General features: G+C 36.2%; 1 protein-coding gene across 3 annotated transcripts in view; it reads right to left on the bottom strand.

Moving 5' to 3' along the window:
* OXR1 (oxidation resistance 1) overlaps positions 1-16628 on the bottom strand; it is a 4227902-nt gene that overhangs the window by 3189812 nt on the left and 1021462 nt on the right. The gene's annotated exons all lie outside the window — the stretch shown is intronic.

Genomic DNA, 16628 nt, shown 5'->3' with positions numbered 1-16628 from the left:
AAAGTATAAAAAGCTTCATAAATATATGAAATAAATATGTATACATCATACAGTTCTATGAAAAAATAATAAAATAAATACTCTATCTGGTGGCCAAAATAGTTATTACAATTTAGATGCTCTGAGTTTCAAAACTGGGACTAAAGAAATAAAATTATTTAATCCATAATTCTTGTTGGCTTTTAGTTTGAGTTGCCAAAACAATTCATGATACTCAATTGTGGTCTCCCAAGGCCCCCCACATGGGCCCACTTCTACCTTCTCTATTACATAAAAAACAAATTTGGCTGATGGGCAAGTGGCAGTATGTCTATACAGAGCATTAGTTTCATCTTTGTTTTTAGTATCATTCGTGTGCTTATATATACGTCTTTTAAACTTCCTGGTGGTTTTTCCAACATAAAAAGTCCTACAGGTACCATATAAAGCAACATTTATCACCCAAGGAATCACAATTACAATACACATTGGTTTTGAGGTCTATCCCTCTTTTAGTTAAAAATAATGATTCCCCTTGGAGGATGTGAGTACATTGTGAACAGCTCCCACATTTAAATGTCCCTGTTCTCTTTCTAGTGTTTCTTTTCTTTTTGGTTTCAAGTAATTCCTTGATGAGGAACACCCTTCCTGTAGGTAAATTTTAGGGAGTCCACGAAAATACTTCTCATATCAGAAAAATTACTAAATTTATTCCAATTAGTGGAAACCACCTTCTTGACTCTAGTTGATTCAGTGCTGAAGTTAAGCATGAAGTTACTACTCCAATTGGTGTTAACTTGTTCTGTCCCAATCCTCTCCCCCTACTCACATGTTCTAGGTTTCCCTAATATCGGGGCAAACTTATCGTGTCTTTCTTTTTTTATTTCCCCCAAGATTAACTCAATAATGGCAATTGGGTATTCTCTTTCAATAAACATTTGTTTCAATTTTGCCCTTTCAGCTTCATAATCAGCATCGTCAGATGTCATCCTATTGCTCCTTATAACCTGCCCCCCTCACAATTCCCCTCTTCTGGGAAATGGGTGGACACTCATGTAGAAAAGGTAGGAATTAGAAAATGTACTTTTCCCATAAACATTCGATTTGAAGTTCCTTCCCTCTGCTATTTTTTTCTAATAATACATCAAGAAACACTAATCTGTCACAAGAAATAGTGAAGGTAAATTTCAAAAACTCAGTGGTGTTGTTAATGTAATCAGTAAACTCATGCATGTGTTCTTTGGGTCCTACCCAAACTATACATATATCATCCACATTCCTGCGGTAATAATTCCAAAACTTAGAGTAGTGAGACTGTAATATGAAGTTCTCTTCCCAGGTAGATAGTACTAAGTTAGCATACATGGGAGCACAACTTGCTCCCATTGCTACCCCACTAGTCTGCTGGTAAAACTCCCCCTCGAAAAACAGAAAATGATTCCTTAATACCAATTCCATTAACTCTATCAATAGGACAAACCTTCTCATGATGTATATTTTTGTGCCTTAAGGCTTTCTCAAACCATTCCACACCTGTGGTATGGGGTATCATGTTGAAGAAATCATGAATATCTAGGTTTACAAAAATAAGCTCATCCTTAAATAAACTCTGATTACTGCTTCTCAAAAAGTCCCATGAGTCCTGGAGAATCCCTTCCCTCTCAGTCCAAACTTTGTTTTACTCTGCATCTAAATATTTAGCTAATGGATATGTTTTGGAGCCTGTAGCAGCTACTACAGGTCTGAGGGGTGGATCCTCTATGTTTTTGTGGACTTTGGGGATCCCAAAGATAGATGGTATCCTAGGTTTATCAACAGTCAAATAAGTGAATATTTCTAAAGTAATATTACCTTCATTAAGTGTTTCTTTTAACATGAAGTCAATTTTTCTATATGCAACATTAATCTCGTTCCTCAAAACTCTAACATACCTATCTGTGTCATTCAACATGTCCAACATTTTAGCAGAGTATATGATGCTATCCATAAGTACCACTCGCCCTCCCTTGTCCAGCTTCATAACTCTAAGGTAATGGTTTTCTTTCAATGAAGCCAGCAACTGGTTCTCTTCCTTCGTAAGGTTAAAGAATTTTCTCCCCTTATTCTGCCTTGATCTAATCTCTTCCTCCACTTGTATTTCGAAATTCTTTAATTTTGGGTGGAGAGGGGGGGTTGTAAGTACTTTTCTTCCTAACTTAGGTGGAAATGTTGGAATTATTCCCTGTTTCATTATCAAACAATAACTCTAAGTTTTTCTTATGCACAAACATCATTAAATCAATAAGGGTCTGTGAAATATTACTGGAAGATGTAGGCAAGAATTTTAACCCCTTACAAAAAAGTTTAAAATGAGTAGTGGTGATTTCTTCAGCACTATAGTTGCATATACTAATGTTCTGATAAATATACCTATTCCCTTCAATAACTATTCCATTTCTATCCTTGTTGGATTGTGAAACCAGAGGCCCACTCCTATCTGGGCTCAAAGTCACCTCCCATTTGGGTAGCCCCCTATGTTGTTATAATAGTAGTTTACTTACCCCTGTCTCCTAATCCTCTCTGATCTCATAAGTTCAGGGAATTCTTCTGGGTTTTCTAAGTCATATCCTTCTTCATGGTTGCTGAAATTATCCCTTTGCTCCTCATAATGTCTCGCCCCTATGCCCTTATCACCCGGAAAGAATCCATCACCTACATTAGAAAAATTAGTCTGGTAGTTCCTAAACACATTCTTTTTGGGCTTAGGGTAACATGTTTTGTCCCTATAGTCAGCAATGTCATGGTCCAATTTCTTGCATTTCCTTAAATAAATAAATTTGCACTTGTCCTCAATTTTGTCTTTCATGTTGTAATATTTGACCTTTTCATCTTCCACAGTAAAAGGTAGGTCAGTAATGATCAAATTATTTACTTCTTTAATTTCTGTAAGTAATTTCCTGTTTCCCTTTCCTTCTCTTTTATTATAGCCTTCACTATTTCTAGTCCACAATTATTGAAAATATTTAAAAGTTCAAGGTGGAACTCACTCCCCTCTCTAACATTGTTTGGGTATTTGTATAGTTTAAGCCCCTTTGGCACAATCCCTCTCCCCACACATTCCTGTAAGTAACTGTTATCCAATCCCAAACCTTTGTATTTAAGCATTAAATTATGTAAGTGATTAACATTCAAGTTAAAAAGGTGAGTGTCAGAGGAATTAGTTGTATGGCTTTGAAACACATAGAAAATTTACAATTAGTTTGAAGCCAGTTAAAAACATTATTGCCACTACCCCAGTCCATTTCAGACATTTTGGTTCCTTCACCGTTCAAAACGACCATGCCAACAGTCTTATTAATATCCTGGTGAATGGCTCCATTTGTTTCTTTGTTGAGCCTGCCCTGTTTGCTCTTTCTGTTCCTAGAATTGGAACTTATAAGTCTCATAGAACACTGCGAGCATTCTCGGTTTTCTCTATTGTCTCAGTGCCTCATCTCCTCCATTGCTGGGTCCTGAGAGTGTAAATTAAACATAGCTACATTATCCTTCCCCTGGAACCACGCCTCCTATTTCCCTGGTATTGAGGAATTGCACCCTTGCATGTCCAGATTCACCAAAACAGTACCAGAGTGTGTAGAAAGCATAGAGGCACACTCACCACCTCCACCAATGCTCGATTTCTGGGTTAACAATGCCACGAGCTGAGTGAGCTGACCTTTGACTCATGCTAGCCGTTCATGAAAATTTTCAGAAACACTGGTGCCCTCCATAGGGCTGCCTGTTGAGTTTTCAGACACCTCCATTGTAGAACTAATAAACACAAAAGGAGAATATGACAAAACCTGAAACACATTAAAAGAAAATGGCAGAGAGAGTCCAAAGAACTGTAAAAAACAATGAAAACGGCCACACAATAAAGCCCAAAGGAAGCTCACTTTAATACACAATTTCCTTTAACGTGCTTCAGGTTTTGTGTTTTGGCACATTCTCCTTTTGTGTTTATCAAGTACAAAGCAGCTACATTATCATTTTGTGTCCTGCTACAAACTGAAGTGCTGTACATAAATAACATATGGCCATTCAATGTTTGGTGAACGACAGTCTGTTGTCCTAACTTCAAATGTATCATAATATTTGGATGTATTATTTTTATGTATCCAAGTGCATACTTTCTTATGCTGAGTAACATTCCTACTGATCATTCCCTGGGATTCATTAAGGCATTAGCATGGGTGAAGCACCACACAATGGAATCTGGAGTTTTTTTTAAGTATTGGTGGTTTATGTACTGGGACTAGAGATGCACCTCAACTACATGTTACTGCACTATCATATGGTTTAAATGAATACTTAGCCACATTATAGTAGGTTAATAGATTAGGACTAGGCAAACTACCTTTGTGGGCCATTTTAAGCCTAACCAATTACCCCATGTGAGAATCAAACCCTGCACCTTGTGTCTGTAAGGTAGACACCTTAAACATTATGCTAACCTCCCACCCTATTTTGTAATACACAAACTCATACTAATACATTTATAAATCCCAGGGTTTGTCTTTTATAGTAAGACAAACAGAAAATACAGATGCACACACAACAAATATGTAAAAGAGGCATACTGACAGAATATACTATATTGTTTTCACATCAGTTTAGGTGTGATTACTTCCATAATATTTTTCCTAGTGATGTGTTTTACCCAGTTATTACTTTACCTATTATTTCATCAATATTATCTTTTTCTTTTTTAGGTAATTAAGCCCTTCTGCATGGCAACCATCAAACCTTCCCCAGTCAGGCTCAGCACATGCATTCATCCATCCATACAAGGGATTTTACCTCAGCACCATATGAGGTGTTAGTCACAGAGGGGAGTCACAATGCAGGCAACCATTCTGACTGTACCTTCACAGATATCCTGTCAACTAAGGGTACTTTCTGTAGTCCTAGACCCAACTGCTCCTGCATGGGGAGAGGAATATCCATCACTGTTGGTTCCCAGCATACCTTCCTTCTTGTTGCTACATGCTGACATACACTTGTTATTGATGGCTACCCCAAAGTTGAGGCGTGGTATGCCAAAAGTGCAGGATACTCTTTGCAGTGTTACCCCTCCTCCAAGGGATTGTTGTAGTCAAACTCAATGTCCTTCTGCTCCCTTCTCTGTGTGATGCATCCATCCATCCTCCATTGTTGGTGCCATCATGTTCACAAGTTACTAATCAAACTTGGTTCCCTTGAGTTACAGCACTGGCTTTATCTCTACACAATGGCATTGGAGCCACTAGTATCTTATATATATATATATAAGTCATATTTTGTAGTTTAATTTTTGTCTTTAACTTGGAGCCTTGGACCCTATGATGCCAGTGAAACTAGGACTATCCAACCAAATTATGCAATGAACAAATTAAAAAAAAAAAAAAAAAAAATATATATATATATATATATATATATATATATATATATATATATCTCAGCAACAAAGTTGCACACACAGAACTGCTTACCAGTATAAATATAGTTTGTGCCAAAGAGTCTGGAATTTATACTTTTCAGAAATATCTATGGTTCTAAATATATGAACATTTGTTGGAAATGTGAGGACATAATTAAATTTGTTCAAAAACAGTAGGCTCCTCCCATTGGAAGTTACACTGCAAATGTCTAGAGCCCCATTCGAGAGAATGTGTAAAACAGGGAAGTCGTTTTAGCTACCGGTGTCCAAGTGGCAGCAGCTGGCTGTCAGGGTACATAACACTGTTTTATTTTCTTTATGCTGTTCAAGTTATTGTTCATTCTGTTTGCTGAAGTCTGGATTTGTTGTAGGATTTAAATGGATATTCAGAAGGGTTTATCTGATTTGGGACCATGTTGTGTTTTGTGATAGATACGGCAATGCCGATGCAGTGTTTACTTCAGAGTAATTTAAATGTATTCTGCTCAACAAGCTATGCTACTTATCAAATGGTTTCTGGTAATGTATAATGATGATGATGTGACTTAATAAAAGGTATTTGATCCTGATATTTGGGAATCGGTGTTTCTTGATGACAAATAGACTTGAGCACTGTTTCAGACTTATGAACTTATATATAAAACAGCATGTTTTCTTTTTTGGATGTTTACAAACTGTACTGCCTGTTCATGCAGTTGGAGTGATATAAGAGATACACTATAGCATCTATTGTCTATGGCCTTCACACTGCCATTATATTGCTATCATTTTGTATTTTTGGATATTATCTCATCACCTGGGAGTATTTTGACCTTTGTTACTTAAAGGATAAACTTAGGAGTGACAGATTCATTGACATTTTTACAGATGAAGAAACTGGACTCCATCTGGAGATTTGTGGCTAAGATTATCTTACAAGTGAGTAAACAAGATCAACTCCAGTATGAGCTCTACAGTATGAACTCCTTTTCACTGGTGTTCTGGTTAATTATTTGCACTTTCATTTGTCAAAGTACATTGATAGCTGATATATGGCCAGATTCTTCTACTTCAGTTTTGGAATAATTCATTTTATCAACTGATTTTGTTTTAGATAGTAGCATATGTTAACAATTATATTATTTATTTTTCAGGTGTTATAAAATGCTTTCTCTGAACTTCATTTTTTACAGTTCATAGGATACTTACTGTTAACAAACTTCAACTTGACCTGTTTCTATGTTTTAAAGTGTGAAAATTCCTTTTCATTTCAAGAAGCACTTTTTTAATGAGGGCTCATTAATTAGGGATTGATATTATAATGAACTTCTAATGGGATGGGTGTCGTATATATTGAGCAAAATATGTATCACAACTAGTTTATGTTTGGTGTAAAAGATATTTGGATAAACAAAGCCTAAAAATAAGCAAAACTGAGTATGTGTCATCTGTGTTGCTATACAACAATTTATAATCATTAGAACCTATACTGTTTGCCTCAAAATGATTAGAATTTTTTTAAATTAACACTTTTTTGTATTTTACTGAATGAAAACTTGTATTAGGCACAACCCAGTAAAACTCTTGCCACCCCCTTATGCCCTCACTGCTGATTAAGCCATTTCTTGTCCTGCATTGCTCTCAACATAGCTCTATTTATGACAGCAATAAGAGCACACTATTGCCACTGAGTATTTGTTGCTCAACTTTCCTATTTCTATTATCCTGGGTATCGACTAGAGTTTCTATGGTATTAGATTGGGATGAAATGGCTAGGCTTGAAATGACCTCTGGATCAATAGCCTAGTAAATTATTATGATCTTGTTAAATTCTCCTGGTGCTCTCATGTGGATCAGAATATCAATCTAGAGAACAGAACATAGAAAAACTACCACGGTAATAAAGAGAGATAATAATAAGTAAAAGGAGAGATTAGGGCTAAATGTATCTTACCCAAGGAGAATTAAGACAGAAAGACACTTATGGCTTAAGAGGAATGACTTATAAGAGAGAAGGCAACATATCCTCCAGAACAGCAGTACAAAATTCAAGCTACTTATGGAAAGATCAATAAATAAATGGAACATGTTACCTGATGGGTAGTAAGCTGTTAGTTTGCTAAGTCCTGTATGAAGGCCTGTGATAAGTGAAGTGCTAAAAGAAGATGTATATTATAGGCAACAGCAAAATACGACCACCTCAAATAGGGCAATCTACACATACAGCTTGTTTTTCCTCTGCAGTCACAACTAAGCAATGTAATGCAATGCAATGCAACAGTGCATTCCAAACATTCATGTAGATATGCCACATGGGCTGGAATACTAACTTTGTTGACTAAGATTATTTTTAATTAAGACTTTAAAATACTTTTCTTTTCATGAAGAGCCTTTTTTAATATCTAAATGATTGATGTGGAGCTCTTCTTTATTTATGTCAGCTAGTATAGGGACTCTTTTTATCCATGCCAAGGCCAAAGGCAAACAATACATAATAAATAAGATAATGTCAAAAAAAACAAAAAAACCCCCAAAAAACAAACAACACATGGCACATAGAAAGATGGTACAGTAGTACAACAGTCAGAATTGTTGTCTCATAGTACCTGGTTCTGCATTTCCTAGCTGGGATGCATGTGATTTAGACTATGTATTTTCTCCACGTATCAAATGGATTTCTACCAGGTCTTATAGTTTCTTCTTGTGTCCCAAACACCTACCATTTGATGAAATGATGATCTTCTAAATTGCCTGCATACATCCATAAGATTTCTGAGTGAGTGAATGTATAAAATTGAAAGGGAAAATACAGTGAATGATCACCAAGCCACAGGATATAGCAAACAAATTTTATGCATAATTGCTTTGTCTGCAGCATGGAAGGATGGGACCCTTGCTATGATCCTCTGCAGGGCTGGTCTTTGGTTAACTGGTGCCCTAGGCAAAAGGTCTCCACAGCACCCCCTCCCCTCAACACAACCCTGTGCCCCCATCCTGTTCTACCTACACCATCTAGATTACTGGAAAAGAGCCCCTGCTACAGTGGTGCCCTAGGCAGCCACCTAGTTGGCCTATGCCTAAGGCCAGCTATGCTCCTCTGACAAGTGTTCACCTAGGCAGGGCAAGGATGGAGCTAGCTGGCATGGAAAAGAAATGAAGAGGCATAAACTGTTGGTCTCTCCAGGGTGGAAGTGCTGGGGGGGGGGTGTTCATTGGGGAGCTTCACAAGGCATATCTCCACTAATGAATATCTAGTAAACCAAAGGGTGAAAAGGTCACACAGGCAAACAATTCAATAAAAAGTACAAGAAATACCTAGACAAGCTAGCATCTTCACTGTGTAAAACCTTAAACCTTCTGTAGTGAAGGATCATTGCATATATGAAAATGCTCCCTCAAGGACATAAGAGTGTTTCAACAATTTGATTTCTGAATGCTCATGACTTTTTACTTTTAATTTTTTAAGTCTTTATGGGATACATTCAAGCCAACAAAGCTGGACCCCACTAGCTGTAGACATACATGTTTCAGCCTTTTAAATATCTGGTGGAGACCAAAAATCTAGCAGAAGCTGTCTGCTGGCCTGAAGGGTTATGTCACATTTTATACACCTCAGGCACTTTTGTGGCATACAGAGGTCATCAGAGCGCAAGATATCTGGATGACTGCACTGATGACAGCTATACCACAGATAGCTCTCATTCAGCAGGGAATGAATGAAAAGTCACAGTGATCAGCCAGGTAGTCAACAGGTACAGTGCCAAAAAAAAAAAATATATGCAGGCTTCACAATAAACATATACATACTCCAGATTGATACAGAAACAAGGGTAGACACTCCTTATATAACTGCAACTACTATTTGGTATATACTTCTCAGAAGTTCAGGTCAAAACTAAGGGGTTGTGGCTGACCAAGTTTGCAGATGACTGCAAACTAGATGCAATCACTGAATCCCCAAATGATGTCAGTATACTCCAGGAGGGTCTCACTCAGACCAACGACTGGTGTATTAGGCACAGTCTCAAACTGAATGCACAAACAATGTCCCCTCACACTAACAAATCAACAACAATACCCTAAGTACCCATGAAGTGGTAAGGGACCTGGGATCGCAAGTTGACTGCGACCTTATCTTTGACCACCATGTGTTTACTGTAGTAAAGAAGCTTTCTAAGTAACACACTTGATTAGTAAAGGCATCACCTCGAGAGCAAAAGAAGTTATAACCCCCCCTATACTTGGCACATATCCGGCTCATAATTGAGTATAACACCCCATTTGGCATTTACTGTGCTAAGCACCTGCAGCAATTAGAGAGACCTCAGAGGTTTCTCACAAAGAAGATCAAGGGGCTCCAGCATGTGCCTTACACAGACCGACTAAAGTCCCTTTCACTATACTCCGTATCATATAGCCTTCTTATGGAAGACTTATGCCTGGCCTAAAGAGCAATCCAAGACCCAAACCTAATGAACTTGCTGCATATCTATAACTCAAATGGGACTAGGGCTACCCATTCCAGGGACCTAAGTATGACCTGTGACTTAACTAGGACATGCTGAGTGACTGCTGCATCTTTGGAACAGGCTACCAATTCATGTGAAACAGAGGAGCTCTATGACACTGTCCTAGGGGAACCTGGACAAGTGGATGGGGCACTGTGAATTCTTACCAGGGACAGAGCCCACAACCCTCCTGGACATGGCAGTTATCACTATATGTAATCTTAAGTATTGACTAGCATTTCTATGGTATTATATTGGGATGAAATGGCTAGGCTTAAAATGACCTCCAGGTCGATTGCATAGTAATCCCTATGATCCTATGATAACTGCCGCCATGAGTAAAATTAAAAACTTAAGTTCCATGTACCAGAAAACATACATAGTGGTTTCCTAAATAGAATGCAAAAAACTAACTTGACCCCAATTCATGCATTTAAACAAAATCTTAGCATGCAGACATATCCTTGACCCACAGCAACAGGGTACAGTGGTAGGGGAAAGGTAACATCATTCCCTAAAGATTTTAGATCTTCAGCCTGACAATTATCCTGCGTAAAATCATGGCAAAATGTATAATAATAGAATAACACAGGGGACCCACTTCTATTAGATATGGAAATCTTTGGATTTCTCAAGGGAAGATCTTGGCTTCTGAATGATAATCCATATGTAATGCAATGGTAAAACACTGTAAGCAACAGAGCACAAGTCATGGTGGGGTTACTTGTTTATTCCTGATTAGACTAATAGTGGTGTATTTGGGCCACTTCATTTTTGTGTTTCTATCAGTTACAAAACTGAAAAATTGTCTACGGATAACCAAAAAAGCTGATTACTGAAACTAGGTACCATAATTTCCTAAATAAATTATTTATAAATTCTTCAAGACAGACTCCAAAATACACAACTGGTGATGCAAAAATGATCTCACCTCTGATTACAGTAATGGCATTATAAGGTATAACAAAAAATACTTAAATTGTGATTATAAAATCAATGGTGAAATCATAAAAATAAAACTATCATTACTGCACTAGGAATAATGTAGACAACAATTTAAACATTGATCAGTGTGTATCTAACAAAGTCGGAATATCACATACTGTAGCCCTTATCATTCAAGAGGGCAAGCCTAGTTACATGAGGAAAACCACTGCATCATATTACGCCACATTGATCTGATCCATTAATAAATGCATGATTCCCAGTTATTAAATTCATAGAGATGGAAGCTTGAACTACTTAGAAAAGCTTCAGGAATGCAACATCTTCTAGTTCTTTCTACAAGTCTATGCCTGGATAGACTGCTAGTGAAACAAACACGGGTATGGAGATCCCAATGCCTAATATTAAAAATGCATATCTATAATAGCAAAAAATACAGATGCATTATGCAACATCTTTCAAGATTAAGGAAAAAGCTACTCCCTCACCACTAACATCTTTGCAAAAATTACGCACATGCACACACACACACACACACACACACACACACACACACACACACACACACACACACACACACACACACACACACACACACACACACACACACACACACACACACACACACACACACACACACACATATATGTACGCACACACATACACATAGGGAGAAACAGAGAGATGCATGTATCCATAATGTCAACTTGAGGTTAGAGTAATAAAATTTCAGGAAGGCCAGGAGACTGTAAGCTTAATTATCAAATATATGATCCTATGAAGCTTTTAGTTGGCACTATTTTCTATAGTAACTGCCAATATTATGCTTTGGTTCACAGTAGCAGACTGACAAATATTTGTTGTGGGTTGGATAACTAGAAGAATACCCCACCCCACAAAATAAATGGTTTAAATGTTGAGTTGTCAGCTAGGCCCTGGCCTCAGCCTCTTCTTGCTTGCCTTTATAATTTCAAGCCTGATCACTTATGCTTATTGCAAGTCAGGTACCACAGTCTTAAGAATGTCTTTTCTTCTGTAACATCAAATGATTTGATATACCCAGACACCACAGTGTGTGCTAAAATGTCTGCATTCTCTACCTGTGAGCCAAGGCTGCAGCCCTGTCTTGGGACATCATCTCTGATGTACTTCAGACGTCTAAGGAACAACTCTCTACACATGTAATAAGAATTGGGAAGTTCCAAAGCAAATGTATTATTTACAGACTTTTTGTAAATTAATTTTAAATGTAGAGATCAATTTCATTCATAAAGAGGAACAAAACAGGAATCATTAAATCTTTCAGTATAGCAATTTCTGATCCTTGGGATGATGCTGAGTTTCAGCCTCTACACAATATTTTCATACAAGATTTCCTTGCTTGAATTGCATCATCTTTTCCTCTCCTATGGAGAATGGCTTCTCTTACACATATAGAATATACCTGTGTAATTGCCTTCTCTTACACATATAGAATATACCTGTGTAATTGTCTTCTCTTACACATATAGAATATATCTGTGTAATTGCCTTCTCTTACACATATAGAATATACCTGTGTAATTGTCTTCTCTTACACATATAGAATATATCTGTGTAATTGTCTTCTCTTACACATATAGAATATACCTGTGTAATTGTCTTTTCTTACACATATAGAATATACCTGTGTAATTGTCTTCTCTTACACATATAGAATATATCTGTGTAATTGTCTTCTCTTACACATATAGAATATATCTGTGTAATTGCCTTCTCTTACACATATAGAATATATCTGTGTAATTGTCTTCTCTTACACATATAGAATATACCTGTGTAATTGTCTTCTCTTACACATATAGAATATACCTGTGTAATTGTCTTCTCTTACACATATAGAATATATCTGTGTAATTGTCTTCTCTTACACATATAGAATATATCTGTGTAATTGTCTTTTCTTACACATATAGAATATACCTGTGTAATTGTCTTCTCTTACACATATAGAATATATCTGTGTAATTGTCTTCTCTTACACATATAGAATATATCTGTGTAATTGCCTTCTCTTACACATATAGAATATATCTGTGTAATTGTCTTCTCTTACACATATAGAATATACCTGTGTAATTGTCTTTTCTTACACATATAGAATATACCTGTGTAATTGTCTTCTCTTACACATATAGAATATATCTGTGTAATTGTCTTCTCTTACACATATAGAATATATCTGTGTAATTGCCTTCTCTTACACATATAGAATATATCTGTGTAATTGTCTTCTCTTACACATATAGAATATACCTGTGTAATTGTCTTCTCTTACACATATAGAATATACCTGTGTAATTGTCTTCTCTTACACATATAGAATATATCTGTGTAATTGTCTTCTCTTACACATATAGAATATATCTGTGTAATTGTCTTCTCTTACACATATAGAATATATCTGTAATTGTCTTCTCTTACACATATAGAATATATCTGTGTAATTGTCTTCTCTTACACATATAGAATATACCTGTGTAATTGTCTTCTCTTACACATATAGAATATACCTGTGTAATTGTCTTCTCTTACACATATAGAATATATCTGTGTAATTGTCTTCTCTTACACATATAGAATATATCTGTGTAATTGTCTTCTCTTACACATATAGAATATATCTGTGTAATTGTCTTCTCTTACACATATAGAATATACCTGTGTAATTGTCTTTTACACATATAGAATATACCTGTGTAATTGTCTTCTCTTACACATATAGAATATATCTGTGTAATTGTCTTCTCTTACACATATAGAATATATCTGTGTAATTGTCTTCTCTTACACATATAGAATATATCTGTGTAATTGTCTTCTCTTACACATATAGAATATATCTGTGATGTCTTCTCTTACACATATAGAATATATCTGTGTAATTGTCTTCTCTTACACATATAGAATATATCTGTGTAATTGTCTTCTCTTACACATATAGAATATATCTGTGTAATTGTCTTCTCTTACACATATAGAATATATCTGTGTAATTGTCTTCTCTTACACATATATAGAATATATCTGTGTAATTGTCTTCTCTTACACATATAGAATATATCTGTGTAATTGTCTTCTCTTACACATATAGAATATATCTGTGTAATTGTCTTCTCTTACACATATGGAATATATCTGTGTAATTGTCTTCTCTTACACATATGGAATATATCTGTGTAATTGTCTTCTCTTACACATATAGAATATATCTGTGTGATTGTCTTCTCTTACACATATAGAATATATCTGTGTGATTGTCTTCTCTTACACATATAGAATATATCTGTGTAATTGTCTTCTCTTACACATATAGAATATATCTGTGTGATTGTCTTCTCTTACACATATAGAATATATCTGTGTGATTGTCTTCTCTTACACATATAGAATATATCTGTGTAATTGTCTTCTCTTACACATATGGAATATATCTGTGTAATTGTTTTAAACAACCAAAGTATTATATATCCTGCATTTCTCTATCTGGAAGAATTCTAGTATTCTCTTTTCTGGCTTTATCAAGATACAAACAGATTTTCTTGAATACTTCAGGCACATAATGTCAACATTTTTAGTTATGCCAGAGCAAAGATCGTGTGTTCTGCATTTGTTTCAGACAGTCCCCTTAATTTAACCCTTGTGAACTTGAGTTAGAACAAGCTTTTCAGGACTTCTGTCCCTCACAGCACAATTTATTTACCTATAGACACAAACATACACAAATTGCTTCAATATATCCAATAGTGAGGAAACAGATAGTGTAGCACTCCTGGCAGTGACAGCAACGCGATCATCTGTGGAAAGTAAAATTTTGTGAAGCAAAGGGAGTTGTGGTAGTAGTACAGAATAATTGTAGAGCCCTGTGTTTACCTAGTTATGAGTTTCATGGAACTACAAATAGTCTTCTTTCATAAAAGTGAGTTCACTGGGGTGGTAAGTTGTTCACCATTTTATCTCACATATAAGCATATAACATTAATAATTAAGTCTGGAATAAAATGCAATAATTGTGAAGTAGGTCTAATTCATGAGGTTGAAGGCTTTATCAAGTTTATTAAAAATTTCTTCCATTATGGACAGATCTGTGGAAAGTAGACAGTACAGCAAGGATAAGGTGCACATTGTCAGCAGTGCTAAACATAGCTTTTTGGAATCTGTCTGAGCTGCAGAAACTGAGGAATGAAAGGCAACAGCCTAGCTGTAATAGTTCTATTCAAAACGATTACATTTCTGTTAATAAAAGCTATCGGGCTTGTAAGATTCAAGAGATAAGAGACTGTTCACTGCTTAGGAAAAAAAAAAAGAACAGTGGGAGTCCCTAGCACAGGCTTTATTGTCAGTTGATAGTAAAGGGGGTGGTAGTTAATTGGTCCCTATTAACTTGTAAACACTGAGATGAAAATCATCTGGCTCCAGGTCTTTTTGGGTTGAAGACATCAAACAGTGTCCCCATTGTCAGGTAATATTAAAGAGGCATATGAGACTTGCACTAGGTATTTTTGCACACCATTTTAAGTCTAACTGGAATGAATTAGATATCACCGGGAAAGGGTCTATGCAATGTAGAGAAAACAATTATCAAAGATGCTACTAATTCCACCTTGATCAAACATGGTCACCTTTGTACAGCTCTTTACTGCTTAAACATATCACTCCAAACTCCTTTTCCGTAGCTAGTCAGCCATTAATCAGGATGCCCAACCCAACACACCCTGAATGCACAGCACAGTCTATGATATTGATTCTGATTATTTTCTTGCTTGAACAATGCTTTTTTGTTACATTTTTATTTTCCTTATATACTGGTATAGTGCACTGAAGACCTGTGTGTGTCTAGATGTTTAACTTGTAGTTGCCTTGGTTGGCTTTACAGGTTTATATTCATTTCCTCATTCTGACTGCTTCGAATCCCATTTATCCCACCACTGATCATGAGTTAAAAGTGCTTATCTGCAGTAGTGTTGCTCATCACTGACAGTTGCGTGGCATTCACATTCTATGGTGAGCAACACCTCCACAGACTTAACTTTCAGGAGTAAATGAATTTTAAAATTCTACTTCAAAAACAGTCTACCTTAATTGTTATATTAATGATGGCTGGCACATGGCCACACATAAAACAGATGTCACTTTTGGGGACAATAAGTACAGAAAAAGTACAAAGCATGGAAATAATAGGCCTGTACCACTGCATGGCTACTAGTTTGCTAAGTGATACATAAAACATTTTTCTTTAGGGTGGAACAAATTACATAAAACTTTTCTTCAGGGTAGAAGGAATGCCAAATATCCACTAAATGATAGCTGGCATTCAGCCTTTTATACTTTCTATAAAGATCTGTGCTTTTTGTGAGGTATCTTAGATCCTACTGCTCGATCTAGCTTAAATTGAAGTCAGTGCTGCATTATTATCATACAGTCACCACGCTCAATTGGTAGAATCTGTAAATATAAGTGAAACCATTTTCTGACTCATCGTTTAGTGCATAAATGTTTCTTTTTTCTGGGTCCTAAACACTGGAAAAAAATGACTATCTCTCTTCCAGTGCTATCAGAGTAAAATAACTCTTCCAACAATCTGAGCATTGATTGGGACACACCTCTTCAAGAATCTCAGCTCAGGTATTCCAACCACTCCCTACTGACTGCTGACTTTCTGTGCAGGATTCATTTCTAGTTTTAGTTTTACTTTCTACAAGCCAGTACCAATGCTATGCATTTTTAAAATCTGTCAGTTT

The sequence above is a fragment of the Protopterus annectens genome, chromosome 3.part0, assembly GCF_019279795.1.
Source record: "Protopterus annectens isolate FY-2018-M chromosome 3.part0, PAN1.0, whole genome shotgun sequence".
NCBI lineage: Eukaryota > Metazoa > Chordata > Ceratodontiformes > Protopteridae > Protopterus > Protopterus annectens.
Note: the sequence above shows the minus strand (reverse complement) of the source record. Positions and strands in the feature narration are given on the sequence as shown.